This window comes from Podarcis muralis, chromosome 17, assembly GCF_964188315.1.
Source record: "Podarcis muralis chromosome 17, rPodMur119.hap1.1, whole genome shotgun sequence".
Classification (NCBI taxonomy): domain Eukaryota; kingdom Metazoa; phylum Chordata; class Lepidosauria; order Squamata; family Lacertidae; genus Podarcis; species Podarcis muralis.
Window position 1 is genome coordinate 37797792 of NC_135671.1, and position 21820 is coordinate 37819611.

At 43.3% G+C, this 21820-nt stretch overlaps 1 protein-coding gene and 1 long non-coding RNA gene across 2 annotated transcripts in view; both read left to right on the forward strand.

Annotated features, from left to right (window-relative positions):
* LAGE3 (L antigen family member 3) overlaps positions 1-21820 on the forward strand; it is a 143489-nt gene that overhangs the window by 75706 nt on the left and 45963 nt on the right. The window lies entirely within an intron of this gene.
* On the forward strand, positions 15855-16866 carry LOC144325944 (uncharacterized). Its single transcript, XR_013391113.1, has 3 exons — positions 15855-16211; positions 16616-16671; positions 16765-16866. It is a non-coding gene; the product is annotated as an uncharacterized LOC144325944 (long non-coding RNA).

The following is a 21820-nucleotide window of genomic DNA, read 5'->3' on the forward strand; positions in this document are numbered from 1 at the left end:
TTTTCGTCACTCTCCCAAAATACTGACCTCAGGGGCACCCAGCGAAAGGAAAAACCACTTTATTCCATGAGAGATGAAACTGTGAAGTTACATGCATGAAGATTTGGTGATGGCCACAGGAAAAAAATATTATTGGGACAAAAATTCTGGCCCACTGGTCTTATGTACCCGTTTAAAATTAACTTTGGGAAATTATTCCAATAAAAGAGACCATGCCAATATATAGAGCTTTCTTAAGTGACATTTCTGAGCAATTGCACAGAAAGGTAGAGACAGAGTCACTGAATTAAAGCTGATCATTTAACATTTTCCTGTATAATTTTATATACATTTGTGCCAAGAGAAAGGAGAAATGGATATGGAAATGACCGGCAGAATCCGAGACCAGGGAGAAGAGTCGGTGGAAGAAGATTGGAAGAAATTTAAAGACTATTTACAGAAACACTGCAAAATCAATGAATGTTAGAATGATGTTGGATTGAAGTTAAGCGGTTTTTAGTAGCAATGTTATAAAGGAATATGTAAAATGGTTTGTTAACAGGTGATAATATAAGGCTATAATATATTAAGATAAAAGATTAAGATAAAATCAAAGAGGGAAAGGATTTGCTGAATTAACTAATTGAACTGGAATACAAAAAAGGGAGGTGTGAGGAGGTCAGGGAAACGAGCAAATGAAAGATAAGATTTGGAAAAACTGATCTGTTTTTAACTGTTTTTACTTTGTATTTTTCTTTTTTCTTTTTTTTCTTTTCTTATTTTTGTAAAATGTTGAAACTTCAATAAATATCTTTAAAAAAAAAAGAAAGGAGAAATGGATAGAACTAGCAGGATACACACAGATGATAGGAGAACTGAGAAAGTCAGAGCTTGGGTTCGATATTTAAAAACTATAATTTAAACATTTACTGAACAGTCACAAAGATCAAATATGCACAACTTTCTTTTGCAGAGGTCATCCAGCAATTAACTAGCAGCCTCATGCAGCCTTCTCCTCTGTCTGTCCACATGCTCATCACAACTGAAAGCATAATGCAGAGAATTAGATGCTGAACTTACATTCTTCATTCCTCCTTTCATAACAACTTTCCCTAAACATTTATCTGATCTTTTAGGAAGATATTTCAGGCTTTAGGTGCCATCATAACACTAATGTTTCAAAAATGATAACAACAGGGCATTTTTGACAACTGGAAAAGGCACTTCAGGTGTGGTGCGGCGGTTATGAGTGGTGGACTCAGTAGCGAAGCTGCAAGCTCTGGCACTGGGGGCAGAGAGCAGGTGAGTGCGTGGCTTGTGCGCATCCCAGGAGGCATGGAGTGCGTCCGGGGGGCATGGTGCACTGCACGTGGGGGTGTGGTGTGCATCCCGGGGGCATGGCGAGCATCCTGGAGACGTGGTGTGCCACCAGTGGGGACGTGGCGCCTGGCGCGCCAAGGGAGCGCGGCATGTGTCCGGGCGGGGGTGGCCGCAATGGCACCTCAACAGAATGGTGGTGCCGGGTGCGGTGGGTTCACTCCACACCCATTCCTCCTGAATGAAGAGGCAACTAAATGGGAAAATTGTTCCATCGTGACCTAGCTCTTTGGTCATGATCACCCTGGAGGCAAGAAAGGCATCTATTATGTGGTCATTTGTCCAGTTTGATCCTTTCAGTGTGTCTATGTCATAACCATACACACAGATGTTGGCAACTGAACCCTCAAGTTACTCGGTTTGTAGACTGAGTGTGTTGAAGGTACAGTTGTGCCATGGGGGAACTGATGTAGAAATCATTGATTTGCCAAAATACTTCTCACTTTGCGTTGAGAATATGGGGCTTCTATCAAAAGAATCAATATTGGTCACTGTCAAATCCTCTTTCCCACTTTTTGGAGTGGAGGTCATCTGAGGTTGAGTGCTTTCCAGGTCTCTCATAGTCAGTCAGTGATCTGTTTTTAAGGAGTCCAGCTCCTCAGCAGCCTGCACTGAATCAGATGCTGGAACTACAGTTATCTTCTCCTTCAGTCTGGAGAACTTTCTTCCTGAGCTATTCTTCTGCCTTTTATTTCGCTTCAACTGTGTGAGCTGCAACCGGCAAGGCTTCCCTAGTTCTGGGGCATACCGACAGATTTTTTGGCAGCTATAATATGGTAGCAAGTCCTGGATGATGGGCAAGAGCAGCTCTCTTTCGGAAAAAGGCGGACAACATAATGCTTTCCCTTTACTACCCCTTACCACAAATACACCAAGCTATTAAATTGTTCAGTACCGTAAAGCCCGCTAGTACCATTTGACAAACTGATGGTGCCTTCTCATAGTTTTCATCTTTCTTAGGCCACGGAAGTTCTCCACTTTGTACAAGATCCAAGATTTGTGATGGATCACAAGCTATATAAGGAAAGACTGTATGTTCTGGCGATCTTGAGTGTCTGATAAACTGAGGCTGCAAATGCAAGCTTCCAGTGTTACATAGTCCACGCAAAGTTTCTCTCCAGTAAAAATTTTGCATTGCATATAAGGATAACACCCTTGCTTCCATCGTCATTTCTTTCCATTGTGAAAGTCTTTTTAATGCTGCATGAAAACTCTCAGAGACATTTGAGGTGATTCCACATTTTTCTTTATATATGTTCAGTCTCTTTAGAATCCAGGCCCCAGCATGAGTTATTATTGCTTGGTGCAGTTTTTCCTTAAAGTAGTCCAAGAATGCTTTGCTCCAACCTGTCCTGAGTTAATCAAATTTGAATGTGTAGTCTTGCTCAGAATTTGACCTCAGAAGATCAAAAAAATCAGCAAGGTATACCTTGGTATCCTCTGAACTGGCCCCATGTTTTTTCAACCAAAATACGATGTCTCTGCGGATGTGATTCCAGCACACCACTCTGTGGCTCTTCAGCAAAACATGATCCAAAGACTTTTCAATTCCTTTTTCTTGTCAGACACTAGGACAACTTTTTCTGAATTGAGCAATGGACACTGCTTTGAAAGGGTCTCCTGTGATTGTCCTCTCGCCTGCTGTCATGCATCTTGAACATTACAGGAATCAGTGGTGATTCAGCGAAGAGCACATTTTGAAATAGTAAAGTAGATAGGAAGAAGTCTCCAAGTTGAAAAGTTGTGTCATATGAAAAAAGCATAGGTAAATCTGTCTTCAGTGATATTATTTTTCCAATTTCAGACGAAATATCCTGTAGGCCCATAACAACAATCACTGTAGGAGAGAGAGAGATATCATGGATGAAGCCTTCAAGGCGTTCTGTTAATTCAAAAACACTGTACAAATCATCACGACTGATTTGTGAACGTTGTCTTTCAAGCTTGTTTCTTTCTTACCTAAGGAAACAAAAATCAAAATTGTATGGAATGCTTGTAAAGTACAGTGGTACCTCTGGTTACATACTTCATTTGTTCCGGAGGTCCGTTCTTAACCTGAAACTGTTCTTAACCTGAAGCACCACTTTAGCTAATGGGGCCTCCTGCTGCCGCTGTGCTGCCGCCGTGCAATTTCTGTTCTCATCCTGAAGTAAAGTTCTTAACCCGAGGTAATATTTCTGGACAAAAAAAATTCCTTGCAGTAGCACCTTAAAGACCAACTAAGTTAGTTCTTGGTATGAGCTTTCGTGTGCATGCACACTTCTTCAGATATCTGAAGTGTGTATCTGAAGAAGTGTGCATGCACACGAAAGCTCATACCAAGAACTAACTTAGTTGGTCTTTAAGGTGCTACTGCAAGGAATTTTTTTTGTTTTGACTATGGCAGACCAACACGGCTACCCATCTGTAACTAATATTTCTGGGTTAGCGGAGTCTGTAACCTGAAGCATATGTAACCTGAGGTCCCACTGTAGTCATGAGAGGTCATTTCATACAACAAAATGCTGTTAAAAAAAAGAGAGAGAGCCAGGGAAGCAAAGAAAAAAGAAATTTTGGATGCCATATCAAAGAAAGAAAACGAATTAGGAAAAAACCTAAATAAACAATCGATAAAACAGGCAAGAAAATGATTACAATCACAGCATTCAATGATAATCAATGAAGAAATAGCATGGAAAGTTTAAAAAATGAAGCCAAAATTCTTTGAGCATGCAAACAAACCCGGAATGTTGTTAGCATGGCAATTAAGGAGAAATCAACAGATGAATTATATATATATATAGGTAAAATTCATTCCAATGGGAAATTTCTAGATAAAACAAAAGAAATAAGGGAAGCCTTTTAAAAATATTTTCAAAATTTATACAAAAGAGGAAATGAAAAGGCTATCAACATACAGGAATATATAAAAAAGAGTAAACTGCCAAAGATAAAACAAGAAGAGATAGTATTCTTAAATACACAAGTAACAGACCAAGAAATCTCCGAGGCAATAAGGCAAATAAAGGTGGGCAAATCACCAGGAACAGATGGATTATCAGCAAAGTACAATAAAAAAATTTAAAGAACACCTTGTAAATCCAATGAAAGATATAATGAATGAAATATTAACAAAAGGGGAAATTCGAGAAACATGGAAGCAAGCTTATATTACCTTGATTCCAAAACAAGATACAGATTTGACCTTGGTCAAAAAATATACCGGTAGCCCTATTTCAGTTTTGAACAATGATTACAAGATATTTGCTAACATTTTAGCTAATAGATTGAAAAAGGTCTTAAATGTTTAAATACAGACCAAGCGGGATTACTTCCAGGTAGGCAGATGAAAGATAAAACAATAAATATTTAAAATGTAATAGAGTATTTAGAAGTAAGAAATGAGAAAAAAGCAGCAATGATGTTTATAGATGTGGAAAAAGTTTTTGATAATGTATCTTTGGACTTTATAAGGAAAGTGATGGAAGAAATGGAATATGGAGAAAAAAGGGATACAAGCTGTATACACAGAACAATGTGCAAAACTAATTATTAAGCAGGTGATAACTAATGAATTCCAAATTGGAAAAAGGAATGAGACAAGGATGTCCGTTATCACCTTTATTATTCATTCTGGTCCTGAAGGTTTTGAACAGAAACATAAGAGCAGACAAACAGATTGTGGGAATAAGAACGGGGGAAATGAATTTAAGTTGTAAGCATTTGCTTGTTGACTTGGTAATTACAGTTGAGGAAACAAAGCTATGCCTCCCTAAAGCTTTTGAAAAAATATAAGTTTGGGTGAGTGGGAGGATTTAAATTAAATAAAGGAAAGACAAAAATACTAACCAAAAAAATGACGGAACTGGAGAAAATAATCATAATCATAATAATTTTTTATTTATACCCCGCCCTTCCCGGTTCAAAAACCGGGCTCAGGACGGCTAACAACAAAATTTAAAAACTTAATTATAAAAGCAGCATAAAATACAGTATAAAAACATGAATAACAATAAAATTCAAAAATCAGTTTAGGGAAAATAAGCATTGGATAATCCCCAGGGCTAGCTGGCTGAATTGGTCCTACTTGGGCCGGCGAGGAGGCCAGGGGAGAATTAGCTGTGGGGTCTCAGAGCAGGTAATATTCATAAAAGGGGAGGGGGAGGGAAGAGAAGGGACATAAAAGATCAGGCTGAATTCAAATTAAAGGCCAGGCGGAATAGCTCTGTCTTACAGGCCCGAGGGAAGGAGGTTAAATCCCGAAGGGCCCTGGTCTCATGCGACAGAGCATTCCACCAGGTCGGAGCCATCACTGAAAAGGCCCTGGCGGAGGATAATCTGACTTCCTTAGGGCCCAGGATCTCTAAACTATGGTTATTCATGGACCTTAAGGTCCTCTGCAGGGCATACCAGGAGAGGCGGTCCCATAGATATGAGGGCCCTAAGCCACAAAGGGTTTTTTAAGGTCAAGACCAGCACCTTAAATCTGACCCTGTACTCCACCGGGAGCCAGTGCAACTGGTAAAGCACTGGGTGAATATGCTCCCATGGCAGAGACCCCGTGAGGAGCCTCGCTGCAGCATTCTGCACCCGCTGGAGTTTGTGGGACAGTTTCAAGGGAAGCCCCATGTAGAGCGAATTACAGTAGTCAAGCCTGGAGGTGACCGTCGCATGGATCACTGTAGGAGATTGCAAAAATAGAAATTCATTAAAAAGTCAAATATTTAGGAATTTGGCTTGATAATAAAAATGTAAATTTATATAAAGACAACTATGAGAAAGTTTGGAATGAGATGAAGATAGATTTGGAAGTTTGGAAGAGAATGAACCTCTCCTTGATGGGAAGGATAGCAGCAATACAGATGAATGCATTATCAAAGATGTTATTTTTATTTCAGTCAATAGTGATAATAAGCAACCTTGTCTGATATATAATGAATTTGGGAAAAAATGTTTAAAAAGACTTTTGCTAAGAAACCAGAAGAATTACTCCTATAAATTGTAGATCAAGATATTAAAAAAAGAAAACCAGAAATTATGTATGCAGCAACAGCGGCAATAATTATATTAGCACAAACTTGGAGGACAGAATAAATACCAACGAAAGAACAATGGCAAGGGAAACTTATGGAAAATGGAGAACTTGCAAAACTATCAGATAAACTACATGAAAAGGACAACAAAGACTTTAAAAGAGAAGGGGGACCATTTTCAACATATATGAAGAGGCAACATAAAGAAATGGACTCCTTGGCAGGGTTTGAGAAAACAATCACAATTGTATGCAGCAAAAAGTAAGATAATATGCATTCTGTGAAATTTTGGCGGAAAAAATGCTGGGTGAACAATATGGAAATAAAGCAAAATAGGCGTATGAGGGAAGTCCAGGGGGGGAGGGTGGAAATATGAAAAATTGTTAAAGATATATCGTTAGAAGAAGTATACATGGAAAAATCAATTAAAAATATTTTTTTAAAAAAGTTTGTTTCTTACCTGCTCCAGGTTTCGTGGCTGAGCTGCAGGCATATGAGCTGAGCTGGTTGCAGGGTCATTACAAAGGTCTTTATAGATTTTTGAGGCCTTAGCACTTGTATCTGAAATCTTTCCTATTACTGAAGGCATTGCCCGTACGTGTGGTCTTAGCAAATTTCTCTTTCTGTCACCATGAGGAAGTGCATGGAATTCCCTCTCATTTCCAATATAGTGTATCAGAACCATTTCACAAGAAGGCTCGAGCAGTCTATAACTGTGCCTTGTGAAGTTGTCTGGACTTGAACAAGTTTTGATTTTACGGTGAAATTTCCTCAGCTTCGGATTAATTCTCGGCCATCGTCGGACACCACAGTTGACCCAACGATATTGATCACAGCGCCAATCATTTCTTTTCTGAGGAGAACCTTTGAACAAATACAGAAAGACATCACCACCAATAGCCTTGCATGGTGGATCATTTACAATCTTCTGATAATCAGGATGAGATGGAATATGAAGGGCTTCTTCCACTGCAAAAAGGAGCAGTTTTCCTGCAGTATAAGATCATTGTGAAGAGTCCTCCACTCTACATAATTGTGAAAGCTTGTTTCAATTAAATATTTTTAAAAATGGAACACGCAGCTCCAGGTCCTTGGGGGACTCTGTGAGCCCTCTAGGTAAAGAGGACTCCCTGTGGTCAGAGATTAAAGAAACAGGCAGGACCAAGGCAAATTGTATAGGGAAGTGGCTAAGAAGTCTGACCTTTACTCTAAAAGCAACTGCTATAGCAGGGTCCGCACTCCTCTGGCAGCGAGATGAGTCAGACCTCGAACAGAAGGTGCCCCCAACTTTTATTAGTTCCCCAAATTCCCAGTCCCACCTCCAATATTTCATCATTGCTACATCATTGATGCATCCCACAAGGGGAGGTACGGGGCAGTACCTGGGTAGCAGATAGCTGTCTTTCCCCACCCTTTCCCCATCTCCTGACACCCGCGAACACAAGACACTAAAACTATTTACAGTTCCTGACCTCTCTGGTCAGGCTCCTCACGATTCTTTGGTCCCCTGGAGTCCAAATCCATTTCAGGGTTGCCCATCTTTGTGATCTGTCTGGCATTGGGTTAGGTGTTTCCCCTGCGGAGAGGCCATTTGCCTACTGAGTCTATGCTTCCTGGTAAATGGCTCTGAGGTTTTTGTGGTTCATTCTGTGGTCGGTCATATACATGGTTACAGAAATTTCAGACATTAATCGTGGGAGGGAGGGGAAGCCTGGAGACCCCACCCCATGAGTACACACTTACAATGAACATAGCACAAACATCACCCACCCACCCAAATGCTTTTCCATGGCCCGACTAAATTGTTACAATCTATCCAAATCAATAGACCATGTCTGATTTAATCAACTGTTTCTGCTTTTGAGTGAAAGTGTTTTTCTTTCTACATAGGACCCCATAGCGTTTTCAAATATTCATATAAAATAAACCACCCCATGCATCTGCACCATTCCGCATTTGATTTACAGGAGGAGGGCTGCCAAAGGAGGGAGGTATGCAACACGTGACTGGCAGCCATAATCCTTTCTGCAAGAAGTCATGTTCGCAGCAATCTCCCCTTCCTAAAGATAAGGTCACTAGCAAGTGCCAGACTGCTCCTCATGGACTTACTGTGCTGGTCCCGTGGGTTACCGAGAGGTGAGGTCCAAGTCTGGTCCGTGGTCAAAGGTGCAACGTGGAGGCAGTCCATAGTAGCTGAAGCTGGGTGCAGGGCAGGGAGTCGGGTGAAGTCAGGAACAGGCTTGCAAGCAGGGAACCAGGGCAGGGCAGGAGCTCAGGCAGGAACTAGCAACTAACAATGTTGCTCCCGCAACTTGGGACTGGGGCCGGCCGGCTTTTGTCTGCCCCAAGGCATAGGGCGGCCCTGGTCCTCTGGTGACTCTCGCCTCTCCTGGCCTGGAGGCGAGCACTCCTCCTGCGGGAACTTAGTTCCCTCTGCCTCTCTGCCCTGAGCCTCTGCAGCTCAGGAGAGGCTGGAGGGTTACCGGACCCAGAGGCAACCCAGGAAACTGTGGAGCCATAATTATATATATATATTCAAATTTAGGAGGATAGGGAAGTACAGAAAGGGAAAAGGGAAAGGGGGAGGGGATAGATAATATTGATAGAGAGATAGAGGGATAGAGAGATATAGATAGATAGGCAGATTAGAAATTTAAAAGACCTATAAAGATTATCAAATCCTACAAAGTACTGAGCGCAAATATAACATTGAATCACAATGGCACAAAATAGGAGGGCGATTTTTATCATATGTGGTGGTTGTGTGAGCCTATCAAAACATTCTGGGAATCTATTTACAATGAACTAAAAAAAAATCTTTAAATATACCTTTATAAAAAAAACTGAAGCCTTTTTGCTGGGGATAATTGGAGAGGAAATCAAAAAGGAAGATCAAACACTCTTTCAGTACGTGACAGTGGCTGCTAGAACTCTAATAGCGCAGAATTGGAAGACATCAAAAATCCCAACTATAAACGAGTGGCAATCCAAACTATTTGATTATTTAGAATTGGCAAAAATGACACAGAAAATAAGAAATCAAAAAGACATAAAGTTTAACAAAGAATGGAATAAATTTATGACATACATGGAAACAGAGGTAAAAAATCTAAAAATCACAGTAGGTGTGACATAACACTTGTGATGTAAAGAGTTTTTTAAGGAAAAGAAACTGCAGATAAAAAATAATATAATATATTCTGAAACCGAGATGAAGGGAAGTCAATTAGTGTTGTGTGTTATTTAGTAAATGTAACCTAATTTGTTGGTATCTTATGTTAGGAGATGTTTTTTCTTTTGTTTTCTTTATTATTATTTCTCTTTTTTATGTATTTCTTTTTTGTGTGTATGTGTTATGTATGTTTCTTTCGTTTGTTTTAATGTTTGATGTAGCAAAACGAATTAAAATCAATTAAAAAAAATGAATCACAATGGCACAAAATAAGTCAGCAAGCTGACATTTACCAAGAGTTAGACAAAGGTTAGTGTACTAAATATTATTTACAATTCTTGGTAGTTTGCTATTAGAGAAATACCAGATATTTCTTCAACACCTCAGGACACATTTTCCACCGGATTTTGATGAACACCAGTTCGCTAATAGGAGAAATAGGTCAACAGATGATGCCATAGCCACAGCTTTTCTCCTTGCAACTGGAGAGACCGGGGAATTATGTCAGAATGCTGTTTATTGATTATAGCTCGGCTTTTAATACCATTCTTCTGGACATTCTTATTAAAAAGCTGATGGACCTGGACCTTTCCTCTACCATCTGTGGTTGGATTAAAGACTTTATGAGGGATCGCACACAAATAGTGAGGATTGGGCCTGTTACATCTACCTCTGAAGCTCAGCACTGGCACCTCACAGGGATGCTTGCTGAGTCCCTACCTGTACTCGTTGTATACATATGATTGTATTTCATCTGATCCATCCACTGCAATTATTAAGTTTGCAGATGATACCACCATAATGGGTCTAATTACAGGTGGAGATGAATCAGCATATAGGGAGGAGGTTAAAAAAGTCTTCACATGGTGCCTAGAGAATAACTTGCACCTAAATATCAGCAAGACAAAGAAGATGGTGTTGGACTTTTGGAGGGAGGGGAACTAGCCCTGTTGTATATCAGGGTGGGTTGTGTGGAGAGAGTCTCTTCCTTTAAATTCCTGGGAGTTTACCTTAGTGAAGACCTCACTTGGAAAATCAATACAACCCAGGTGGTTAGGAAGGCCCAACAGAGACTCCATTTCCTCAGGGTCCTGCAAAAGAACAAGGCCAAACAAAAACTGATCTCCTTCTACCTGGCCACAATAGAAAGTGTCCTTTCATACTTTATTAAAGTGTGGTACGCTGGTTTGATATACATCTATATTTTCTGCAGCCAAAGATGGAGAAGCTCTATACAGTCAGCAGAAACAAGACCTGGAGCTGACTGTGGCTCAGATCATCAGCTTCTTATAGCAAAATTCAAGCTTAAACTGAAGAAAGTAGGAGAAACCACTGGGCCGGTAAGATACAATCTAAATCAAATCCCTTATGAATACACAGTGGAAGTGAGGAACAGGTTTAAGGATTTAGATTTGGTGGACAGAGTGCCTGAAGAACTATGGATGGAGGCTCGTAACATTATACAGGAGGCAGCAGTGAAAACCATCCCAATGAAAAGGAAATGCAAGAAAGCAAAGTGGCTGTCCAACGAGGCCTTACAAATAGCGGGGGAGAGAAGGCAAGCAAAATGCAAGGGAAATAGTGAAAGATGTGGCTCACATTTTTTGGTTATTGGGGGGGGGGGATCTCAACCCCAATATTCTATCTTTGACCATGTCTCTTTTTTGACAGCCACTGCCAAAATGGAAATAGCTGTCAGGTGGGAAATGGGGGGAGGCCCTCACTTTACAAACTTGGTTTTACCCACGTATGGGACATGGCACAATTTGGGAGTTTGAATCAACACAGCAGTGTGATGATAAATGGGCAGGGTAAAAAGGAGAAATTTCTAAGTACTGTACATGGTAATTGTTCATTGATTACATAGGCGCCGACTCCATGGGGCCTGAAGGGGCCCAAGCCCCCTCAAAAATTTTATTGGGGGGGCTCTGCCCCCCCAATAATTTAAGAAAATTATTGGGCGCGCGCAGCGGAAACGTCCTCCGCCGGTGACGTCACCCGGGCCTTGCGGAAAAGGCGCTGCGGGAGTCGCCGCTGCCGCGGCGGGGGCCGCTGCAGAAGGGTGAGTGGCGAGGGCGGGACGGGGCCGCGCGCTCCTTTCCTCGGCTGCCCTCGTCGCGCGCCTTGGCTCCCGCGGCCGGTGAGGGGAGCCCGGGCCGCGCGCGGCTGCTGCTGCCGCCGCCGCCTCTCCTGGGGGCGCCGCCTCCCTGGGCGGGAACACTGCGGGTGCGCGAGGGAGGAGGGCGGCCCCCGGGGGCTGGGAGAGCCGGGCTGCCGTGGCCGAGAGGGCTGCTCTGCCGGGCGCCGCTGACATTGGAACTTAGAAAACTTCCCGGGGCAGGACCCCGGTATGGGCCCCCCCAATATTTTTTATAAGTCGGCGCCCCTGATTGATTATATCAACAAATTGGCACTGTCGTTATGACCACCTGCCCCAGGTGTATCCAGGATTTCTTTTTCGGGGGGGGGGAATTAGGGTTGCCATATTTTGAAGAGCAAAAAAGAGGACGCCGTGAAGATTCTCATTTTAAATACACCTACTGTATGTAGGCTATAGAAGCTGTGATATATTGCTGGGGGGGGGGCAGAAGATGAGAAAAGATGGGGAAAGCAAGTCTTCAGTCACCAGTCTTGTCTAGGACTCATCCAGAAAGTATAGCCAGAGACATGAAAAAGAGGATGTGTCCTGGAAAAAGAGGACACACGGCAACCAGGGGGGGGGGCAGAACTGAGTTACCTGCGACACAATTGGTCAGTTAAGTATTTTTTTTTTATTTACTTGATTAGGGGGGCAGTTCCCCCCCGAACCCCTGGCCACTCCACCTGCAACCAGGGGCGAAGGAAGGGGGTGCGGTAGCTGTGGGGCAGCCCCGGGTGTCCCCACTGAGGGGGGTGACAAAATGCCGGGCGGCACTCACCACAGAGCCTGCAGTGAGCCCAAGGCTCTGCGCTTTCCAAACACTTTGCCCACTGCCTCCCCCCCCCCCCAGCTGAAGGGTGACTGAGTGGGAGGAGGCAGACAGACTCTGGAGGCCCCACAGTGCGCCCTGCCCCATGGATGGCTTGCCCCACCCTCGCCCTGCCCCTATGGGCAGCTTGCTCCCCAGGCGCCCAAGCGGCTTCCTCTGCCGCTGACTGTCCCTGGCAGTAATACTGGTTTTAGCTCTGTCACTGGTCAGAGCTGAAGTTGGGATTTACAACTTTAAAACGAGATGCTACAAATTTTCCCTTGTGATCTCCATAGTAGACAATTTTAAATGTTGCTTGTAGATAGAGAGGGGGGGGGGGGGGCTAGACAGGTTTAAATTTCTTAGCATTTTCTTAAAGCATTTTCTTAAAGCGATAGGCTATCCATTTTGGGGGCCCTGGGGCCCCTCCCCCAAGGAGAACCTCCAAAAAGGCACCCTGTGGAGGAGAGTTTCCTGTCTGTCACTCAAAGAAGAATTCAAACTCAGGCTGCAGTGTCTACCAAAATCTTTAATGTTCAGATCAGTGCGATACTTGGGCAAAATGTCCTTAAAAGGCACAGCAGATTCTACACATAGCCAAGCAAACAAAGACATGGATCCAGGAATGAGACATACCCTGGCTTAGGAGCTAACTCCTCTTAAGCCCATAACCCCCCAAAATTTTTAGGGGGCCGGGAACCCCCCCAAAAAACTGTTGATGGCCATTGCCATTTAATTGTGTGTGGTGTGTCATGTGACTATGTAGGGCAGGGCTTACCGCCCGCCCACCCCCCATATTTTATTCAAGTTGGCCCCCCAGCAACCCTGTTATTAGGGAGTGGGGCCGGCACTAATTTCTCCCCCATGCGCAGTGATCCCATGTTGAAAACAAACCCATTGGTATCCACTGTATTAATGCGCCAAGGGACTATTTTATGTGTCCTTGTGACTGACAGGTGGTGGAAGGAGCGAGCCAGAATCTAGTGAGTGAGACTGTCCCTGGCAGTAATACTGGTTTTAACCCTCTCCCTGGCCAGAGCTGAAGTCTCACTGAAGTTGTTATTTACAACTTTAAAAAGGGATACAACAAATTTTCCCTTGTGATCTCCATAGTTGGCAGTTTAAAATGTTGCTTGTAGATGATAGAAAGATAGACAGACAGACAGAAGCTAAATAGATTCAGTAACTCCCTAAAAAGTGTTAGGAGACGCAATACATTTTAAATTTAAAGGAAACAAAGAAAATAAGAAGACCAACAAAGAATTAATCATAGTAAAACAGGGAGAGTAAATTCTGGACAGATGCTAGACTTTGAGAAAGCCCCCAAAAGAAAGCTTAGCCAAGAAAAATTTAAACTAAAAACTCATAAAAAACACCAAGATGAAGATTTTAAAGAGAATCAAGAAAAGCAGATACACCTGATGACTAGAAAAGCCAAGGGAAAACAAAGACACATGAAGGAACACGACGGGCGAAATCAAGTTTATTTTTCTTTCGACCACCAAGTCTTTGGGTGTACAAAGGAGCAGAGGAAAGGGTAGGTGGAGATGAAGTCTGCTTCAAGCAGAGTGAAGAATAATTGCAGAAAATAGAAGGCTTTTCTTTTAAAAGGCAACTGGAGAAGCCATTTCATAAAAAGAAGGCTGGCATTTCTGTTGCCGAAGTTATTATTATCATTACTGTTGTTACTATTTATTGAATTTCTATACTGCCCTATACCCAAAGGTCTAAGGGCGGTTCACATAAAATATCAAATGCACCAAATCGAAACAAAAAGAACGACCCAAGAACGGGTTTCCAGAGCAGAGACAGCAGGAGTCAGGCTACCCCTGTCCAGAGAGGGGCGCAACTGGGCCACCAGCCGAAGCTGATGGAGGGCACTGGGGGTCACTGAGCGCCTTCCCTTGTCTCTCGACAGGTGCAGGGTGACCAAGGCCGTTTCCGGGCCAAAAGCAGGCCTAAACCCTGATGGAAATGGACCCAGATATTCAGCTTCTTCCAAGGGCACCTGGATCTGGTCTGCAACCACTCGCTCCAGAACCTCGCTCCAGAAGTTGGAAAAACCAAGACGGGTAAGATTTTAACACAGGTAAGACTTAGAAGTGAGAAGGGTAGTGGGATCTAGGGGGATCCAGAGGGAAAGAAAGCTGTGCATGTGATAAAGAGCAAAGCAGAGGCGCAGAAGACAACATAGTTCCATTTAATTTCATTTTAGCTCAGGTTGCCTTGTTGACAAAAATGCTTTGCAGCCATTTTGTGATAGCTTCTTGGGGACTATAGATAAGCTCCTTCACTAATGGGAAGAACTTAATTTTATGTATAATGTGGTTTCCAAGGAGTAGAATAATGAGCCCTCTTGAGCAGCAGGCTTGAAAGTTGTGGCATTGGGCATCTGAAGCCAAACAAATTGTATTTACTGCAGAAGAGGGTCACCAAAATATTGTTGAGTTTTTGTTCCTTCCGAAGTGTATAAATCCAGAAGGTTCCAAACATGCCAGCATTTTGCATCCTCGCCAGTACTTCTGTTCCTAAAGTAGAATACCCATTTAGAATACCCATTTTAAAAGCTGATGCATCAAACTGCTTCCTTTGTCTGTAGCAATTGCCTTGCTGATTTCAGTGTGAAAAAGCAAATAAGGCACTTTGAGGGTGAATCTACTGATGGCAATGGGAGAGGCGGCCTGGTAGAGGCACTGGAGTGAGTAGAGGTTTTCACCATTTTGCCGGCCATTTTTAAGCAAAAAAAGTGCAGCAAACATTTAAGAACAAACATATTCACAATTAGGAAGGATGAGCCGTGACCATTTTTTCCTGTACATAAAGGGCAGAATTTTTTTCTGCTAATGGTAAGGCTGAAATGACTGAGAAAATATTTGAAATCTTATGAATCCCGACTCTCTGGCCATTTTTACTCATACATAAGGGGGTGGCTGATTGTTCCACTAATGACCAGAGGGGGCCACACAAAATGATAATAACCCACATTTGTGAAACGTTTTGGAATAGAGATCTGTACCCTTCAATCCTGTAGATAAAGGAGGCATGTAGCTCCCAATTTTCTTTGCCTGGGGTACATGTATGATTGCTTTATGCAGGGAACATATCCATAAATGCTGAGACTTTATTAGAAATTTAATTTGACCCAAATTGTATTGCTGTCTTTTTGGTGAAAACTTGCACGATAGGATTGATAGTTGCTGGGTTTCCATCAAATACTAAAATACTTAAATACCTTCAAATGTAATCGTAGCTTCTAATAAAAAAGAATTTTGAATTATCAGAGGTGGCGATAGGCACTAATAACTAACAAGTGATCTCTAAATGCTCTATAGTAATTATGGCAGCAATACAGTTGTGTGTCTTCTGGCTGAAGGTCAACTAGGTAAGTATCTTGTGCTTGACTGAGGGGAAAATCTCTGTTGTGTTCTGCCTGCAACTCTTTGTACAAAGATTCTTTCAGGTCGCAGTGAGGGGGACCATTCAAGCACCCTGAGCCTGTTGGAGAAAAGGTAGGCTCTAAATGGAATCATACATCAAATATGCAAACTAAATATTCCAAAGAGCTTGTATTGAGCAACATTGGTTATTCAATCCCTGTTTCAGAAGAGCTGCGAACTCGAAAGCCTAATGCAGTCACTCTGCGTGCTTCTACCTGGAGGGACTTCTCTTGTCGGGACACCACTGCAGGGGAGGCCCTTTCCTGTGCCATCACCACACAATAAGGTACATCTTTGGGTGGGACACCATCCTTGTTTTGTTCCAGCTCTTTTTTTTACAGACCTCACAGAGCTACCTGTGCCGGAAGCAGATCTGCTCCATTGACAAAAGGCAGTGTCAGAGCTTTTGATCCATCAGGTGAACATCTGCAGTGCAGGATTGAGAGACACCTGCGTCTTGACTGCGCTGCTTTAGGTAACCGGCTGTTTTTGCTCCTGTGTCTGGAGGGGAGGGCTGCTGAAGACCCTAGTCTCTTCCAGGTGCATCTCAGGGACGCAAGAAACAGAATTTTGCAAGCCTTAAGGAAACTTAATGGCAAGTGAACTTCACACTCTACAATTCAGTGATCTTTTTCAGTCCAATCCTTTTGGGCTGGCTTCTCCATTTCCCCCCGCTTGATCTCTTCACAGTTCTGTCCAAGAGCCCACCACACTCAGGGGAAGCCAGCTCTTCCTGCAGAAGTCAGGTCAGTCAGAACAGCTGGGTTCCAAAAACATTTCTCTGGAATTGGCGGGAATGGGCCGGGGACAAACTAATGAGTCCAAATTGCTTTTCACAGACCAGCAGAAGGAACTTCCAGGCCCATGAATTCACACTTCGGAGGGACAAACAAAAAGGTGAGCATAAATGCAGAGTTTGAAGACTGGAACCAGTCTCTCTGTTCTGCCCTGCAAATGAATGGCAGTCAACATGGCACTCTGTGACGTAAACACATCTAGGTGAATATCCCTTGCTAATGGCAAGGGATAAAACCTTGATTGTGTTCTGTCTGCAGCTTCATAATTCTTAAGGGTTTTCTTTTTTCCTGAGAGAACATTCTGTATTCAGAGTGTTCTCTCAGGTTTTGCTTTTCACCTTGTTGCATTGGCCAAAAAAAAGCAAAAGACGCTGGTGGTTGGCGCTCCTGGTTTCCAGGACGGGGTTCAAGCCCCTGCGGTGTCCCTGCTTACTTCCAATGCAACCTCTCTCTCTCTCTCTCTCTCTCCCTTAAGAACTAAGTGAAGCGCAAAGTGCTCCTCTGATGCATCACTGGTGTGTGTCTCAGAGAAGGTGGATTACATGGATGCTTCCCATCCTAGCACTCCTTGCCATAGGGAACAAAATATGTACAGGTGAAACTTGGAAAATTAGATTATCGTGGAAAAGTTAATTTATTTCAGTAATTCAACTTAAAAGGTGAAACTAATATATGAGATAGACTCATGACATACAAAGCGAGATATGTCAATCCTTTATTTGTTATAATTGTGATGATTATAGGGTACAGCTGATAAAAACCTCAAATTAACAATCTCAGAAAATTAAAATATTGTGAAAAGGTGCAGCTATTCAATCCATAACATCTGCAACGGGTTCAGTAGGAAGCACAATCATGGGGAAGGCTGCTGACCTGACAGTTGTGCAGAAAGCCGTCATTGAGACCCTCCATAAGGAGGGAAGGTCTCAAAGGGTAATTGCAGAAGAAGTTGGATGTTCCCAAAGTGCTGTATCGAAGCACATTAATGGAAAGTTATGCGGAAGGGGAAAGTGTGGAAGAAAAAGTTGCACAAGCAGCAGGGATGACCACAGCCTGGAGAGGATTGTCAGGAAAAGACCATTCAAACATGCTGGGGACTTTCACAAGGAGTGGACTGAGGCTGGAGTTAGTGCATCAAGAGCCACCATACACAGATGGATCCTGCAGATGGGCTTCAAATGTATTCTTCTTGTCAAGCTGCTCCTGAACAAGAAACAACGTCAGAAGCATCTTGCCTGGGCTAAATTAAAAAAAGAACTGGTCTGTTGCTCAGTGGTCCCAAGTCCTCTTTTCTGATAGGAGCAACTTTTCCATCTCATTTGGAAACCAAGGACCCAGAATCTGGAGGAAGAATGGGGAGGCACACATTGCCAGATGCTTGAAGTCCAGTGTGAAATGTTGATTTGAGGAGCCATGCCATCAGCTGGTGTTGGTCCACTGTGCTTAAATGAACTCGCCCCATTACTAAAACTGGTGGATGCTCACAGCCGTAAAGTAAATGTATCAAAAATTACCATTCTTCTATATGCAGATGATATGATTGTGCTCTCATGAACTAGAATTGGCTTAAAGTCTTTGCTAAATGCCTGTATCTACTATTTGTCTAGAATGAAAATGAGCATGAACTTCAATAAAAGCAAAATAATGGTCTTCGGGAATTCTCGTAAGATATATAGTTGGGTTTTTGGTGGGAAACATATCCAGCAGGTATTCAGATTCAACTGTTTGGGGATCACTTTCCATCACAGGCTCCGGTGTTCCTCGCACTGTGCAAGGGCGGTAAATGCCAGCCAGCTGTTTATGCAGGCCATATTGCACTTTTTTTGCAACAAGAGGTAACCAACACATCCCTTCTGCCCTCAAGGTTTTTAATGCTAAAGTTAGAGCCAAACTGCTCTATGGAATTTCAGTCTGGATGTCAGGGTTTACCCAGTCAGTGGAACAAGTGCAGGCAGCCTTTCTGTTGAAGATTTTCGCTGTCCCACACTGTGTACCTTACGCAGCCTTGTTGTGTCTAGAGGGAAGCCAACAGAAGCTAGAGACAGTTGCCTGGACGAGTTTTCTTTTATGCTGGCTAAACATTTGTTTTTCAGCAGACAAAGATACTTTACTTAGCAAAGTTTTGTCAGACCCCTTCCCTTCCCTTCTCCAGGGCTACAACTGTTTTGCACAAAGTTGGGGCAACTTGGGCTTTCAGAGGATCTCCTGGGTGCTGTGGCTTTTCCAATCGCCAAGGCCATGTTAAAAGTTAAAGAAAGTGAGCAGTTGGGTCCCACAAGGATCAGAACCGCTATTATTTCATTTATTCATTTTGTGATCTGGAATTAGTGCTGGAGACTATTGAAAAAGGAACTGAAAATGATACGGTCAGTATTGTAATGTCCCTGTACAGTTCTATAGTGTGGTCCCATTTGGAACACTGTGTACAGTTTTGGGTGCCATCTCTCTAAAACGAATATGGCATAGCTGGAAAAAGTGCAGAAGAGGGTGTTCTCGCTCTGTGTGGGATGGTCATTCTCTTACATGGAGTGTGTGGCTTTGGGGGGGGTGCACAGTGATGGGGATGGCAGACACATTCCTTGCCCCTCTGATCAGCCAGATCAATCCTGGTGATCAACAGGGTGATAGATGTGGCAACCAGATTGCTCTTACATCTAGAATTGGGCAACCAAATGATTAAGGGGGTACAGTGCTTTTCCTTTGAGAAAAGGCTGAAGGGTTTGGAAATGTTCAGTCTATAAAAGGTCTATATAAGAGGGTAGCAAACACAATAGAGGTTAGAAAATTAAATAAGATAAAGTGGTTAGGGATAACTTTTCGTCACTCTCCCAAAATACTGGCCTATTTGTGCCAAGAGAAAGGAGAAATGGATAGATCTAGCAGGATACACACAGGTGAAGGGAGAACTGAGAAAATCAGAGCTTGGGTTCAATATTAAAAAAACTATAATTTAAACATTTACTGAACAGTCACAAAGATCAAATATGCACAACTTTCTTTTGCAGAAAGAAAGGTCATCCTGCAATTAACTATCAGCTTCATGCAGCCTTCCCCTCTGTCTGTCTACATGCTCATCACATGGAGACCTGAAAGCATAATGCAGAGAATTATATGCTGAACTTACATTCTTCATTCCTCCTTTCATAACAACTTTCCCTAAACATTTGTCTGATCTTTTAGGAAGATATTTCAGGCTTTAGGTGCCATCATAACACTAATGTTTCAAAAATGATAACAGGGCATTTTTGACAACTGGAAAAGGCACTTGAGGTGTGGTGTGGCGGTTATGAGCGGTGGACTCAGTGGCGAAGCTGCAAGCTCTGGCACTGGGGGCAGACAGCATGTGGGGGCGTGGCTTGCGCGCATCCCAGGAGGCATGGAGTGCATCCTGGGGGCATGGTGCAAAGCACATGGGGGTGTGGTGTGCATCCCGGGGGCGTGGCGAGCATCCTGGAGACGTGGTGTGCCGCCAGTGGGGACATGGCGCCTGGTGCGCCAAGGGAGTGCGGCACGTGTCCGGGGGTGGCCGCAATGGCACCTCAACAGAATGGTGGTGCCGGGTGCGGTGGGTTCACTCCACACCCATTTCTCCGCCAGTGGATGGACTCGTAATCTGGTGAACCCGATTCGCTTCCCCACTTCTCCACATGCAGCTGCTGGGTTGCCTTGGGCCAGTCACACTTCTCTTGAAGTCTCTCAGACTTCACTTCCCTCAGCCCCACTGGCTGCAGTGTAGGTCTGTGAGGCCCTCACTTCATTTATAGTCCCCTTTCTCCCCAGTGGGGACTCCAGAAGAAACACATCCTTCTCCTGACCTCTACTTGGCACTCACACCATGCCGCCAGTTCTAGTGGTGCATCCAGAACCTCAGGGGCTCCCCTTGGTTGCTTATGAGAAGAACTGGCTCTACATTCCAAACAAAATGGTGTTGTGCCTGCTGCTAGCTACAGGAATCGAAAATACTCCCCCCCAGGTTTTGTCCTTGATCAAGAATCAGTTAAGCACTTCCATACCCCATTCCTTTAAAGTGCAGAATAAACTTGGCCCTTCCATGAATCTCATTTAAATCTATAACATTACTTGGCTGTGTCCCGGCATATTTATGGGAAATGTTACTATTATAAAGAGTTTGGAAGAAGAGTTTGGACTTGATATCCTGCCTTTCACTCTCCTTTAGGAGTCTCAAATTGGCTAACCATCTCCTTTCCCTTCCTTCCCCACAACAAACACTCTGTGAGTGAGGCTGGCCATCTGTCAGGAGTGCTTTGCTTATGTGTTCCAGCATGGCTGGGGTTGGACTAGATGGCCCTTGTGGTCTCTTACTGCTCTATGATTCTATGATTTTTATGGTTCTATGACACTAGCTAGTACACTGCATTGTTCCATTAGATCAGGCATAGGCAAACTCAGCCCTCCAGATGTTTTGGGACCACAATTCCCATCATCCCTGACCACAGGTCCTGTTAGCTAATGATCTTTGGAGTTGTACTCCCAAAACATCTGGAGGGCTGAGTTTGCCTATGCCTACATTAGGTAGATATTGTTGCTATTTTTTTAAGCTTAAGGTTATGTATACAGTAGCTGGCATCTATTTGTCATTCAGCTAGCGTGGTGTAGTGGTAAGAGTGGTGGACTCGTAATCTGGAGAGCCAGGTTCGCTTCCCCGCTCCTCCACATGCAGTCTGCTGGGTGACCCTGGGCCAGTCACACTTCTTTCTGAACTCTCTCAGCCTGACCTACCTCACAAGGTATCTGTTGTGGGGGTGGAAAGGAAAGGAGATTTTTAGCCGCTTTGAGACTCCTTAAAGGTAGAGAAAAGCAGGATATAAAAACCAACTCCATGAATAAGAATTCTATGGAAAAGGACCATCCCTGCCATGATGATGAAAACTATGTGTTTAGATTTTGCTGTATTATACCAACCTGTGGAATATGACAGTTCGCAGTTTCAAAATCTCTTTGGCCACAGTGGATTGACAATCTGGACACACAAAAACCTCTGGGAGATCTTTTGAATCAATGCCTATGCAAAAGCAGTCCTTGCAGTTTCCTTCACAGTAAACCATAGATTGGTCACACTCACCACTGGGCTTCCTGC